Genomic DNA, 13,365 nt, shown 5'->3' with positions numbered 1-13,365 from the left:
ATTCCAATAAAAATTAATTAAAAATAAATAAATAAAAATAAAAATCTATGATGAATGTGCTAAAGGCTTTCTTGGGCAAAGTAGACAACACATGAGAACAGATGGATAATGTAAGCAGAGAGATGAAAATTCTAAGAAAGAATCAAAAAGAAATAGAAGAGATCAGAAACTCTAACAGAAATAAAGAATGTCTTTGTTGGACTCAGTAGGAGACTGGACACAGCTGAGGAGAGAATCTCTGAACCTGAGGATATAACAATAGAAACTTCCAAAACTGAAAAGCAAAGAAAAAAAAAACTGAAAAAAAAAAACCACCCCAGACTATCCAAGAACTGTGGGAGAACTACAAAAGTGTAATATGAATATAATGGGAATACCAGAAGGAAAAGAAAACAGGCAACACAAACAATATTTGAAGCAATAATGACTGAGGACTTCCCCCAAATTAATGTCAGACACCAAACTACAGATCCAAAACATTCAGAGAACACTAAGCAGATAAATGCCAAAACAAAACGTACACACACACATACACATACACATACACATACACAAAACCAGAAACAAAACAAAAAAATTACACTTAGGCATATCATATTCAAACTTAAGAAAATCAGAGTTAAAGAAAAAATCTTGAAAGAAGCCAGAGTGAAAAAATAGCTTACCCATAGAGGAGCAAAGATAAGAATTGCATTTAACTTCTCCTCAGAAACCATGCAAGCAAAAGGAGAGTGAAGTTAAATATTTAAAGCATTGAGAGGAAAAAAACACCAACCTAGAATTCTGTACCCCACAAAATTATCATTCAAGTGAAGGAGAAACACTTTCTTAGACAAAAATTGAGGGAATTTGTGGCCAGTAGACCTGCCTTGTAAGAATTGTTTTAAAAAGTTCTTCAGAGAGAAGGAAAATAATATAAGTTAATAATATAGGTGACTTCAAATTGACAGGCACCTTTCTGGTTTTGGGAGGACCAGTAGCTCCTCTGATGGCCTTATTCTGAGGTGTGGCTTTAGGTTGTAATTCTGGAAGCTCACCTAAAATCCATTTCATCTGTCCATCAAAATAATTCTATAAGCTATTTAATGTCCTATAATATATCCCTTTCTGCTTAAAGCACAGTATATTCTACTCTCTTCAACTTAACTCTGACCAATAGAGTAGTACCAGAGTGGCTATAGACAACATCCTCAAGAAAATGTGAACATGTGATCGGTTATCTGACCTGAGTGGGTTTTAAACAAGCAAGAATCCTTTTGGCGTCAGTAGGTGGGACTCAGGAAATCTGTTGCTTAGATGCTCACTTGTGATTGCCTGGAATGTAGTGCCTACTGATGTCAAGACTTTGGCAAACCATGTGAATATAATGAGAATGAGGAATACAGGTTTGTGGAGTGGATTGTCTGCTTTTAACTATACCAAACAAAGCTTAAATGAAGACCGTGACAAATCCAGGATTTTAAATTCCAGGCTCCAGGCATGATTAGAGTTTTAGGGAGCTTCTATAATTGCCCTAAAAGAAACTTGCATCTTTAGGTCCAGAGCAATCGTATCTGAAAATAAGATGTAGAGTCTCATCTTCCAAATTGCAGGATTAAAATGAAGGTTGAATTTACAGTATTTCTGGGGCTTATATATAAAAATCAGGGACTATTTGGGATACAGTGAGACCCTAAGAACATTTGGGTGAACTCAGATAACCCTGAGGTTCATAAAACATCAAACCTCACCATGTATTCCTTACCAGCAGGCCCTTTTCCCTTTATGTTAAGACTGTCCTCTCCATGCCTGAAATCTCTGTAGCAACCCCACTTGAGGGAGCTACCACATGCCATATCTCTACCACTTCTTGGATCCAGACCAGATCTATAACTAGAGTCATAATCCATTAAGAGGTCTATATGTAACAGTGGCAAGCTTTTGATATGCTCCAGAAAACTGGAAATACATATAAAGATGAAAAAAGAATACAAGTTTAGATAGAGTCAAACTTATTGATATAGGATTCTCAATTCCATGTGGTTATAACTATTTTAGATGTAGTCACTTTGGAGTGATTATAATCATTTGTTTGCTTGAGTGACTGAAATGTATTTTTGCTGGTGGACAATGTTAAGTGGATTTGAGATATCAGGAGTTCCTTAGCAAAATGTAGAGTAAGGAATAGAAAGATTTAAGGAGAAAGGAAAACTTGAGTGATTTATCATGTTCACTCTTTCTCCTACTTTCCATTGTCTCCCAGAAGAGCCCAGAGGATACTCCCTTCATCAAGATATTGAGAAGGTAGTGACAGAAGTGTCAGTAGTCTTGAAAAGCTCAACACTCTAGTTTCCATCATCTAAAGTCTGGGGATAAAGTGGGGGGGGGATACAAATACTATTGAAAAAGGCTCTGATTTTAATAGAAATGGTGTAATCCTATAGTAGTACAGACCAATTTATTGCATTTAAGCGACAGAGGCAAGGTAGGTGTGATTGCCGTAACTGTAAGACTACAGTGGAATTCAGAATGAAAGGCCTTTGGTAATGGCAAATTGACCATGAAGCTCCTTAGGACTTAGGTAGGCAGCTTACAAGAATAGTCAGGGTTACCACATTGCATGTAGCTCTTAGCAACATTTACATTGTAGTTTATATAGATGGTATCTCCTGGAGTACAAGACCTACTACAGTGAGAATTGTGCACCCTTGAATTGTGCAAAATGGTGGCCTGGATATAACTTAAAACATACTGAAAATTGAAGCTTCTTACCTAATCTCCAAACCTGAGTCATTTTACAGTCCCTAAGGACCCCAAGAAATGGTCACATGAAGAAGATAAATGCATCACAGGTACATGCTGCAAATGTTTCTCCTTACTTTCTATAAGGGACCCATGGATATTTACTGATGCTTGGCCCCATTTCTTTAACCCTATCTCTAGCCACATCCTTGCTATGTCCTTACCATAGCCAGAGTGTATTTTCCTGCTTCCTCACTTTGGGCCCAGCAATATGATTTGTTTTAGCCAGGTCATATAGATGGAAGTAACGTTGTGTCATTTGTACATGTCTGCTTGACTTCTTGCCTCTCTATCGCTGTCATGAGAACACATCCTAGCTAGTTCACATATTCAAGGAAAAAGAGATAGTGGAACAGACCCACACCAGCAAACTTGCACCTCAGCTAAACTTAAAATATGTGAATAAGCCCAGCTGAGATGAACAGAGCTACCAGTAAAAATGAAGAGCAACACCCAGGGGGCCTCTTTGGGTTTTTAAGGATAACATAATGGCATTTGTGTATGCTTCTTCAACCTATCTAATCCAGTCTAGGGAAGCTGACCCACCAATGTGAACAAGAACAAATAACTGTTGTTAACCACTGACTTTGGGGAAATTTTGTTATGTAGCAATAGCTGATCAATACTTGGAAGCTATTCATTGAGAAAAGGGAATACTCAGGAATTACTGGACACTGACTCTTAGCATACTCGAATCCCCAGGACTTGGAGTGCCACTGTGATCCACCAATTAGAATTGTTGCTTATGGAAGTAAGGTAAAGCTGCATTCCTGGGAAAATTGCATGATTAGTGCTACCATAAAAGACTTGAAAGATGTAGTGGCAATGATTTCTTTCTATTCACGTTTATGTGTCCTCTTTTGCCTATGTAGAACAGATGAGTCTTGGAGAATAGCAGTGGATTACTGTAAATATAATCGGGTAGTGACTCTAGTTACAGCTGCTGTTCCAGACATGCTCTCTTTGTTTTGTTTTGTTTTTTGTTTTTTGTTTTTTTTTGCGGTACGCAGGCCTCTCAGTGTTGTGGCCTCTCCCGTTGCAGAGCACAGGCTCTGGACACGCAGGCTCAGCGGCCATGGCTCACGGGCCCAGGCACTCCACGGCATGTGGGATCTTCCCGGACCGGGGCACATACCTGCGTCCCCTGAATCGGCAGGCGGACTCTCGACCACTGCGCCACCAGGGAAGCCCCAGACATGCTCTCTTTAATAAAGCAAATCAACATAGCCTCTATCAGTTATAATATAACTATTAATCTGGCAATTGTTTTTTTCCTTCTATCTCAGTAAGAAGAGGACTCCAAAAGAGTGTTTGTTTTTACCTTGAAGGAGCACAAATATACTTTCATTGATCTGTTTCAGCTCTCTAGCTCTGGGTTACATTCTAGCCTGCACAGACCTTTACTATCTCACCATCTCATAATCCTACATAACAACACACTGGCCAACTACTTTGATGATATACTCATAGTAATGGGTGACTAGATTTCAGGGAGTGGGAGGTAAACTCCAGTGAAAATACAGGTAACTGTGACCTCACTGAAATTTCTGAGGGTCAGGTGGTCTCAGCATCTCAGTATATTCCCTCCAGCACAATAGGAAGAGTGGTGCACCTTTTCCCCATATAACTAAGAAAGCACTTGATGAGCCTCTTTGAGTTTTATAAGTAGAGTATACTACATTTGGATGTGCTACTCCAATCTATTTAATGAGTTACCAACTTTGAAATATCCTCAAAGCAAGAGAACTTTCTAGCTGGTCTAGGCTGTAGATTAAGGTTCTATAACAGATTTAGAGTCTATAACAGATCAAGATGCTGTTTGGAACCAGGAGAAGAATCATGGTGTAGCCTACTAGGGCTTTGAATCAGTGCCATATAATCAACTGTTCTCCTTTTGGAATATTCCTGGGCTTGTCTTGTGAGCCTTAGTAGAGACTGAACACCTTACCATGAGAATTTAAGGCCGTGAAGTCTGGGATGACCATCACCAACTGGGTTTTATCTAACCTAACAAACCCAAACCATAAAGCTGTATATAACCAGAATCACTTTAACATCAACTGGAAGTGACATATAGAAGATTGGAGTCACTGAAGCCACTGGTAAATGACATGACCAAGTAGGTGCCTCTCATTACCAGATGCCTACTCTGTCTACATTGCCAGCATTCTATCAACCCACACTTGTGACCACATAGGGAATTCTCTATGACTAGTTGACTCAGGAAGAAAAAATTCAATCCTGGCTTGCAGATGGTTCTGGAAAATGAGCTGGCCCCTGCCAGAAGCAGATTGCTATAGCATTACAATCTCACTCAAAGGTAACTCCAAGGGGGAAGAACTTTAATCAGTGTGTGTCGTTTTCAATCTGGAAAAGCAGTGTACTTTGTCTATTTATGGGTAGTGGTTAGTGGTCTGGCTGGACATACAGGGACATGGGAAAAATGAGACCGAAGGATTAAGGGATAAGTACATTTGGGGAAGTGATACGTAGATGGACCTCCTGTAATGTTAGCAGAGTGTGAGCATATTTATATCTCATGTAAATGCTAACAACAGTAGCAGCAGCAGCAGCAAAAGAGGTCACCTCTGCAGGGGAGGCTTATCATTAATCAGGTAGCCAATGTGACCTCTTATGTGGCTACTAGTTAGCCTCTTTCTCCAGCTAGTCATTGCTTGGTCAATGGTTCCCTGAACGAAGTATGATGACAGGGATAGAAGTCATTTATGATCTCAGAAAAACATTCCAGAGGGCTGATCTATCTACTGCTATAGTTGAGAGCCTAATCTTCCAGCAGCAGAAAGCCAATGCTGAGCACTTGAAACAACACCATACACCAGGGAGACCAGTCAGCCACCTGGTGGCAGGTTGATTATATTAGACTTTGTCTATACATAGGTGGAATCAATTTGTCTTCATAGAATGTATCACTATTGTGCAGCTATATTTGTTTTTCTTGCCTGCCATACTTCCTGTAGCAATGCTGTTTATAAAATGATGGAATGGCTTATTCAGCATTAGAGAATCTCATACAACATTACATCTGTCCAAAGAACTAATTTTAATGTAGATGAACTAAAGAATAACAACCATTAACAACCATGTGGTCACTGGTTTTAAATGGTTTATAAATCCATATGATTACTGAACTATAAAGCAATGACTTTGTAGAGTGGTGGGATGGTCTATTGAAGAACTCAGTTATGATGTAAGAAGCAAGTTGGGAAGTACTGTCTTAAAGGATTCAGATACTCGTTCTAATAACAGAACACATTGGTCTGAGAACAGAGTGGTGGCAGTGGAATGGCACAAGTCACTCTTAGACCTAACGACAACAAATTTATGTTGTCCAGACTGAGACCCTTTTAATAATTGAAATGGAGGGACTTCCCTGGTGGTCCAGTGGTTAAGACTTCACCTTCCAATGCAGGGGGTGCCGATTCAATCCGTGGTTGGGGAGATGAGATCCCGCATGCCTCACGACCAAAAAACCAAAACATAAAACAGAAGCAATATTGTAACAAATTCAATAAAGATTTTTAAATTGTCCACATCAAAAAAATCTTTTAAAAAAATTGAAATAGAGCATTAAACAAACTTACATAATATTTAAAAATATGTATTAAACAACAAATTGATTTTGTTATATTGGTGGGCCTATAAAATAGTCTGTTTGAAAACTATTTTCAAAAATAAATCTGGATACACTAGAGAAAATTAAGAACTGCTTAATACTGATTATTAGTGCATTAAAAATAAAAACCATCCGCTTGCCGATGCAGGGGACACGGGTTCGTGCCCCGGTCTGGGAAGATCCCACATGCCGCAGAGCGGCTGGGCCCGTGAGCCATGGCCACTGAGCCTGCGCGTCCAGAGCCTGTGCTCCACAACGGGAGAGGCCACAACAGTGAGAGGCCCGCGTACTGCAAAAAAAAATAATAATAATAACAACCAATAATTATTCTATAATATTTATGTATTTTAATCAGTTTCTCAACTATATCTGTCTCATACCATGTATTTTTTCACTTCTGAAAAATGTATTTTTTTCCAGATTCACTGAGATATAATTGACATATAATATTTTGTGAATTTAAGGTGTACAATGGAATGATTTGATGCACATTTATACTGTGAAATGATTGCCACAATAAAGTTAGTTAACACTTCTGTCATCTCACATAATTACCTTCCCTTTTGTGGTGATAGCATTTAAAATCTACTCTCTTTAGCAACTTTCAAGTATAGAACACACTATTGTTAATTATAGTCACCATACTGTACCTTAGATTCAAATAAATTATTCATCTTATAACTGGAAGTTTGTATCCTTAAACCAACATCTGCCGATTTCCCCTGGCACCCAGCCCTAGTGAAGAATGTATTTTAACATGGCATTATGTTTGTAATTTTTAATAAAAATATCTCTAAACTTCTTCAACATTGTATTTTACAGTTAATGAATTTTAAATTATTGGTGCTCTCAGTTGACTCTTCTGTTGACCTCAGTATTTTTATTTGACTCTTCTGTTCACCTCACTATTTTTATTTGGGATGCTCTCAGTATTTTATATGCTCTTTATATAGGTTAATGTAAGTATCTGATAAACTCAGAGCAAATTATGCCAAATGGACTATATTCTCGAGTTGGATTTTGTTTTATTATATGTGTAAATATTTCAGCCCAAATGTTTTCAGATACTGTCTTTCCTGCTTCCACTCATTGTATCCTTTTTAAGACAAATCCCATCAAATAAATGATCTCTATTCATGATTCTTTGAATGTAATATCAAATATAGATGTTGCACAATAATAGGTAAATTCTCAATTTCATTCTGTTCTTCTACAGAATATAAATTTATTCAAGTAAAAATAGAAGCTCCACGAAAGAATCTCCTCATAAGTCAAGGGTATTTGTTTCTTACTGCTGTTGTATTAAATTACCACAAACATAGTGGCTTAAAACAACACAAATTTATCATCTTATAGTTCTGGGGGTCAGAAATCTGAAATGGATTTCTCTGGGCTAAAATGTGAAGGTGTTGTCAGGATTGCATTCTTTTTGCATGCTCTAGGAGAAATTCTGTTTATTTGCCTTTTCTAGCTTCTAGAGTTTGCCTACATTCTTTGGCATGTGGCCTCTTCCTCCACCTTACAGTGCATTCCTCCAACTTCTGTTTCCATCATCACATCTTCTGGGACTGTTCTGCCTTCCTCTTTCATCATTTAAGAACCCTTAGATTGGGCTTCCCTGGTGGCGCAGTGGTTGAGAGTCCGCCTGCCGATGTAGGGGACACGGGTTTGTGCCCCGGTCCGGGAAGATCCCACATGCCGCGGAGCGGCTGGGCCCGTGAGCCATGGCCACTGAGCCTGCGCGTCCGGAGCCTGTGCTCCGCAACAGAAGAGGCCACAACAGTGAGAGGCCTGTACTGCAAAAAATAAATAAATAAAATAAGAAATAACCCTTAGATTACATTGGGCTCACCTGGATAAGGCAGGATTGTCTCTCCATCTCAAGAGCCTTAACTTAATCACACCTGTCAAGTCCCATTTGCCATGTAAGGTTACGTATTGCCATGTACAGTTTCCTGAGATTAGGGCATGACCAGGAATATTTTCATAGGACGCGGAAATGGCTGGGTCATATTGTAGGTATATGTTTACCTTCTAATAATGGGTGAAATAATTGAATAAACAATTCACTAAGTAAGATACATGAGTGGCAAATAAGTGCATGAAATGATGCTCTGCTCTATATAGAAATATAATTGATTTTTGTATATGAATCTGATATCCTGAAACATTGCTAAACTTCCTTATTAATTCTAGTAACTTATTTGTACACATCATAGGATTTACTTCACAGAAATCATGTTGTCTGTGAATAAAGGGAGTTATACTTCTTTTCCAGTCTAGATGTTTTAAAATTCTTTTTCTTTCCTAATTCACTGGCTAGAACCAGCAGTACAATGTTGATTAAAAGTGGTAAGATAAACATCCTTTCCCTGTTCCTGATTTTAAAAAGAAAGTATTCAGTCTTTCACTATAAGTATAATGTTAACTGTAGGTTTCTCATATATTTTGTCCATGAGTTTAAGGAAGTTCCCTTCTGTGTCTGGTTTTACGAGAGTTTTTACCAGGCATGTATTTTGTATTTCTCAAATGTTTTTTTCTGTATTTATTGAAATGATTATGTAGTTTTTCTTTCTTAGTCAGTTATTACCCAGAATTACATAGGTTGGTTTTTGAATATTAAAACAATTTTACATTCCTGGGATAAACCCCATTTATGATGTATTATCCGTTTGTATATTATTGTATTTTATTTGATAACATTTTGTTAAGAAGCTTTGCACGTATAAGCATGAGATATATTGGTCTGTAGTTTTCTTTTCTTATAATGTAATTTTATGGTTTTGGTATTGAGTAATGTGGTCCTCACAGAATGATTTGGGAAGTATTCCCTCATCAATTTTCTGGAAGAGTTTCGTAGAATTGGTATTATTTCTTGTTTAAATATTTGGTAGAATTTGCCAGTGAAGCCATATGACCCTAGAGTTTTCTTTGTGGGGAGGTTTTTAACTAAAAATTCAATGTCTTTAATAGCTATAGAGTTATTTAGATTATATGTTTCTTTTTTTAAAATTTATTTTTGTTTATTTATTTTTGGCTGCATTGGGTCTTCATTGCTGCATGTGGGCTTTCTCTAGTTGAGGCAAGCAGGCTACTCTTCGTTGTGGTGCACAGGCTTCTCATTGTAGTGGCTTCTCTTGTTGTGGAGTACAGGCTCTAGGCGCACAGGCTTCAGCAGTTGTGGCATGCAGGCTCAGTAGTTGTGGCTCTCAGGCTCTAGAGCACAGGCTCAGTAGTTGCTTAGTTGCTCCGCGGCGTGTGGGATCTTCCCAGACCAGAGCTCGAACCTGTGTCCCCTGCATTGGCAGGCAGATCCCTAACCACTGCGCCACCAGGGAAGCCCCCTATCTGTTTCCTCTTGAATGAGCTTTGGTACTTCATGTATTTCAAGGAATTTGTTCATTTTATGTCCTTCTTCAACTCTGGTAATATTTGCTCTGAAATCTATTTTGTTTGATATTTATATAACCATCCCAGCTTTCTTTTGATTAGTCTTAGCATGGTGTGGTTTTTTCATCCTTTTTTTTTTAAACCTATATGTTAACATAACTGAATCTTGCTTTTTGCCCAACCTTACAATCTCCAGTTTTTAAATGAGACTATTTAGACCATTTACATTTAATGTGATCATTGGAATGTTTGAATTTAAATATATGGTCTGGGCATTTGTTTTCTGTTAGTCCCATCTGCTCTTTCTTCCCATTTTCCTATTTTTCTACTTTTTTAGAGCAATTATACAATTTTTATTTCATTTTATATCCTTTGTCAGCTTATTAGCTGTGACTCTTTATTATTCACAATAAAGAGATACAGAGTTTTAGTTGTTGATATAGGGTTTATATTATACGTCTTTAACTTAACACATTGTACCTTCAAATGTTATTATATTCTTTAATGTATAGTGTAAAAATCTTTAATAAAAGTAATAGATAATAGGTGTAATAGAAGTATAAATGTATTTTCCCTTTCTGGACTTTTTACAATTTTTGCCTTACATTTTACTTCTACATATTTTATAAACCTCACAGGGACTTCCCTAGCAGTCCACTGGTTAAGACTCCACACTTCCACTGTACAGGACATGGGTTCAATCCTTGGTCGGGGAACAAAGATCCCGCATATCATACGGTGTGGCCAAAACTAAGTAAATAAATAAATAAACAAATAAACCTCACAATATGTTTTTTTAAGGAGTCAATTATCTATTAAAGGCATTTAAATAAGAAAATTCTTTTTTTTTCTTTTCTTCAGCTTTACTGAAGTATGATTAACAAAAATTTAATATCCTTAAGATGTACAATGTTTTTATAAACATTTACATTGAAAGATGATTACCACAATCAAGCTAATTAACATATCAATTAACTCACACAGTTATCTTTTTTTGTGTGTGCTGAGAACACTTAAGAACTACTCTATTTCTTTTTCTTCTCTGATTGCTGTGGCTAAGCCTTCCAAAACTATGTTGAATAATAGTGGTGAGAGTGGGCAACCTTGTCTTGTTCCTGATCTTAGTGGAAATGGTTTCAGTTTTTCACCATTGAGGACGATGTTGGCTGTGGGTTTGTCATATATGGCCTTTATTATGTTGAGAAAAGTTCCCCCTATGCCTACTTTCTGCAGGGTTTTTATCATAAATGGGTGTTGAATTTTGTTGAAAGCTTTCTCTGCATCTATTGAGATGATCCTATGGTTTTTCTCCTTCAGTTTGTTAATATGGTATATCACGTTGATTGATTTGTGTATATTGAAGAATCCTTGCATTCCTGGAATAAACCCCACTTGATCATGGTGTATGATCCTTTTAATGTGCTGTTGGATTCTGTTTGCTAGTATTTTGTTGAGGATTTTTTAATCTATGTTTATCAGTGATATTGGCCTGTAGTTTTCTTCTTTGTGACATCTTTGTCTGGTTTTGGTATCAGGGTGATGGTGGCCTCGTAGAATGAGTTTGGGAGTGTTCCTCCCTCTGCTATGTTTTGGAAGAGTTTGAGAAGGATAGGTGTTAGCTCTTCTCTAAATGTGTGATTGAATTTGCCTGTGAAGCCATCTGGTCCTGGACTTTTGTTTGTTGGAAGATTTTTAATCACCGTTTCAATTTCAGTGCTTATGATTGGTCTGTTCATATTTTCTATTTCTTCCTGGTTCAGTATCAGCAGGTTGTGCCTTTCTAAGAATTTGTCCATTTCTTCCCAGGTTGTCCATTTTATTGGCATAGAGTTGCTTGTAGTAATCTCTCATGATCCATTGTATTTCTGCAGTGTCAGTTGTTACTTCTCCTTTTTCATTTCTAATTCTATTGATTTGAATCTTCTCCCTTTTTGTCTTGATGAGTCTGGCTAATGGTTTATCAATTTTGTTTATCTTCTCAAAGAACCAGCTTTTAGTTTTATTGATCTTTGCTATTGTTTCCTTCATTTCTTTTTCATTTATTTCTGATCTGATCTTTATGATTTCTTTCCTTCTGCTAACTTTGGGGGGTTTTTTTGCTCTTCTTTCTCTAATTGCTTTAGATGCAAAGTTAGGTTGTTTATTTGAGATGTTTCCTGTTTCTTAAGGTAGGATTGTATTGCTATAAACTTCCCTCTTAGAACTGCTTTTGCTGCATCCCATAGGTTTTGGGTCACCGTGTCTCCATTGTCAGTTGTTTCCAGGTATTTTTTGATTTCCTCTTTGATTTCTTCAGTGATCACTTGGTTATTAAGTAGTGTACTGTTTAGCTTCCCTGTGTTTGTACTTTTTTACAGATCTTTTCCTGTAATTGATATCTAGTCTCATAGCATTGGGTCGGAAAAGATAAAAGGAATCCAAATTGGAATAGAAGAAGTAAAGCTGCCACTGTTTCCAGATGACATGATACTCTATATAGAGAATCCTAAAGATGCTACCAGAAAACTACTAGAGCTAATCAATGAATGTGGTAAAGTAGCAGGATACAAAATTAATGCACAGAAATCTCTGGCATTCCTATACACTAATGATGAAAAATCTGAAAGTGAAATTAAGAAAACACTCCCAGGCTTCCCTGGTGGTGCAGTGGTTGAGAGTCCGCCTGCCGATGCAGAGGACATGGGTTTGTGCCCTGGTCAGGGAGGATCCCACATGCTGCGTAGCGGCTGGGCCCGTGAGCCATGGCCGCTGAGCCTGCGCGTCCGGAGCCTGTGCTCCGCAATGGGAGAGGCCACAACAGTGAGAGGCCCACGTACCGCAAAAACAAACAAAAAAAAGAAAACACTCCCATTTACCATTGCAACAATAAGAATAAAATATCTAGGAATAAACCTACCTAAGGAGACAAAAGACCTGTATGCAGAAAATGATAAGACACTGATGAAAGATATTAAAGATGATACAAATAGATGGAGAGATATACCATGTTCTTGGATTGGAAGAATCAACATTGTGAAAATGACTCTACTACCCAAAGCAATCTACAGGTTCAATGCAATCCCTATCAAATTACCACTGATATTTTTCACAGAACTAGAACAAATAATCTCACAATTTGTATGGAAACACAAAAAGACCCCAAATAGCCAAAGTAATCTTGAGAACAAAATATGGAGCTGGAGGAATCAGGCTCCCTGACTTCAGACTATACTACAAAGCTACAGTAATTAAGACAGTATGGTACTGGCACAAAAACAGAAATATAGATCAATGGAACAGGATAGAAAGCCCAGAGATAAACCCATGCACATATGGTCACCTTATGTTTGATAAAGGAGGCAAGAATATACAGTGGAGAAAAGACAGCCTCTTCAATAAATGGTGCTGGGAAAACTGGACAGGTACATGTAAAAGTATGAGATTAGAACACTCCCTAACACCATACACAAAAATAAGCTCAAAATGGATTAAAGACCCAAATGTAAAGCCAGAAACTATCAAACTCTTAGAGGAAAACATAGGCAGAACACTCTATGACATAAATCACAGCAAGATCCTTT

This window comes from Monodon monoceros, unplaced genomic scaffold, assembly GCF_005190385.1.
Source record: "Monodon monoceros isolate NGI ecotype Baffin Bay Population unplaced genomic scaffold, NGI_Narwhal_1 Super_Scaffold_20, whole genome shotgun sequence".
NCBI classification, from domain to species: domain Eukaryota; kingdom Metazoa; phylum Chordata; class Mammalia; order Artiodactyla; family Monodontidae; genus Monodon; species Monodon monoceros.
Note: the sequence above shows the minus strand (reverse complement) of the source record.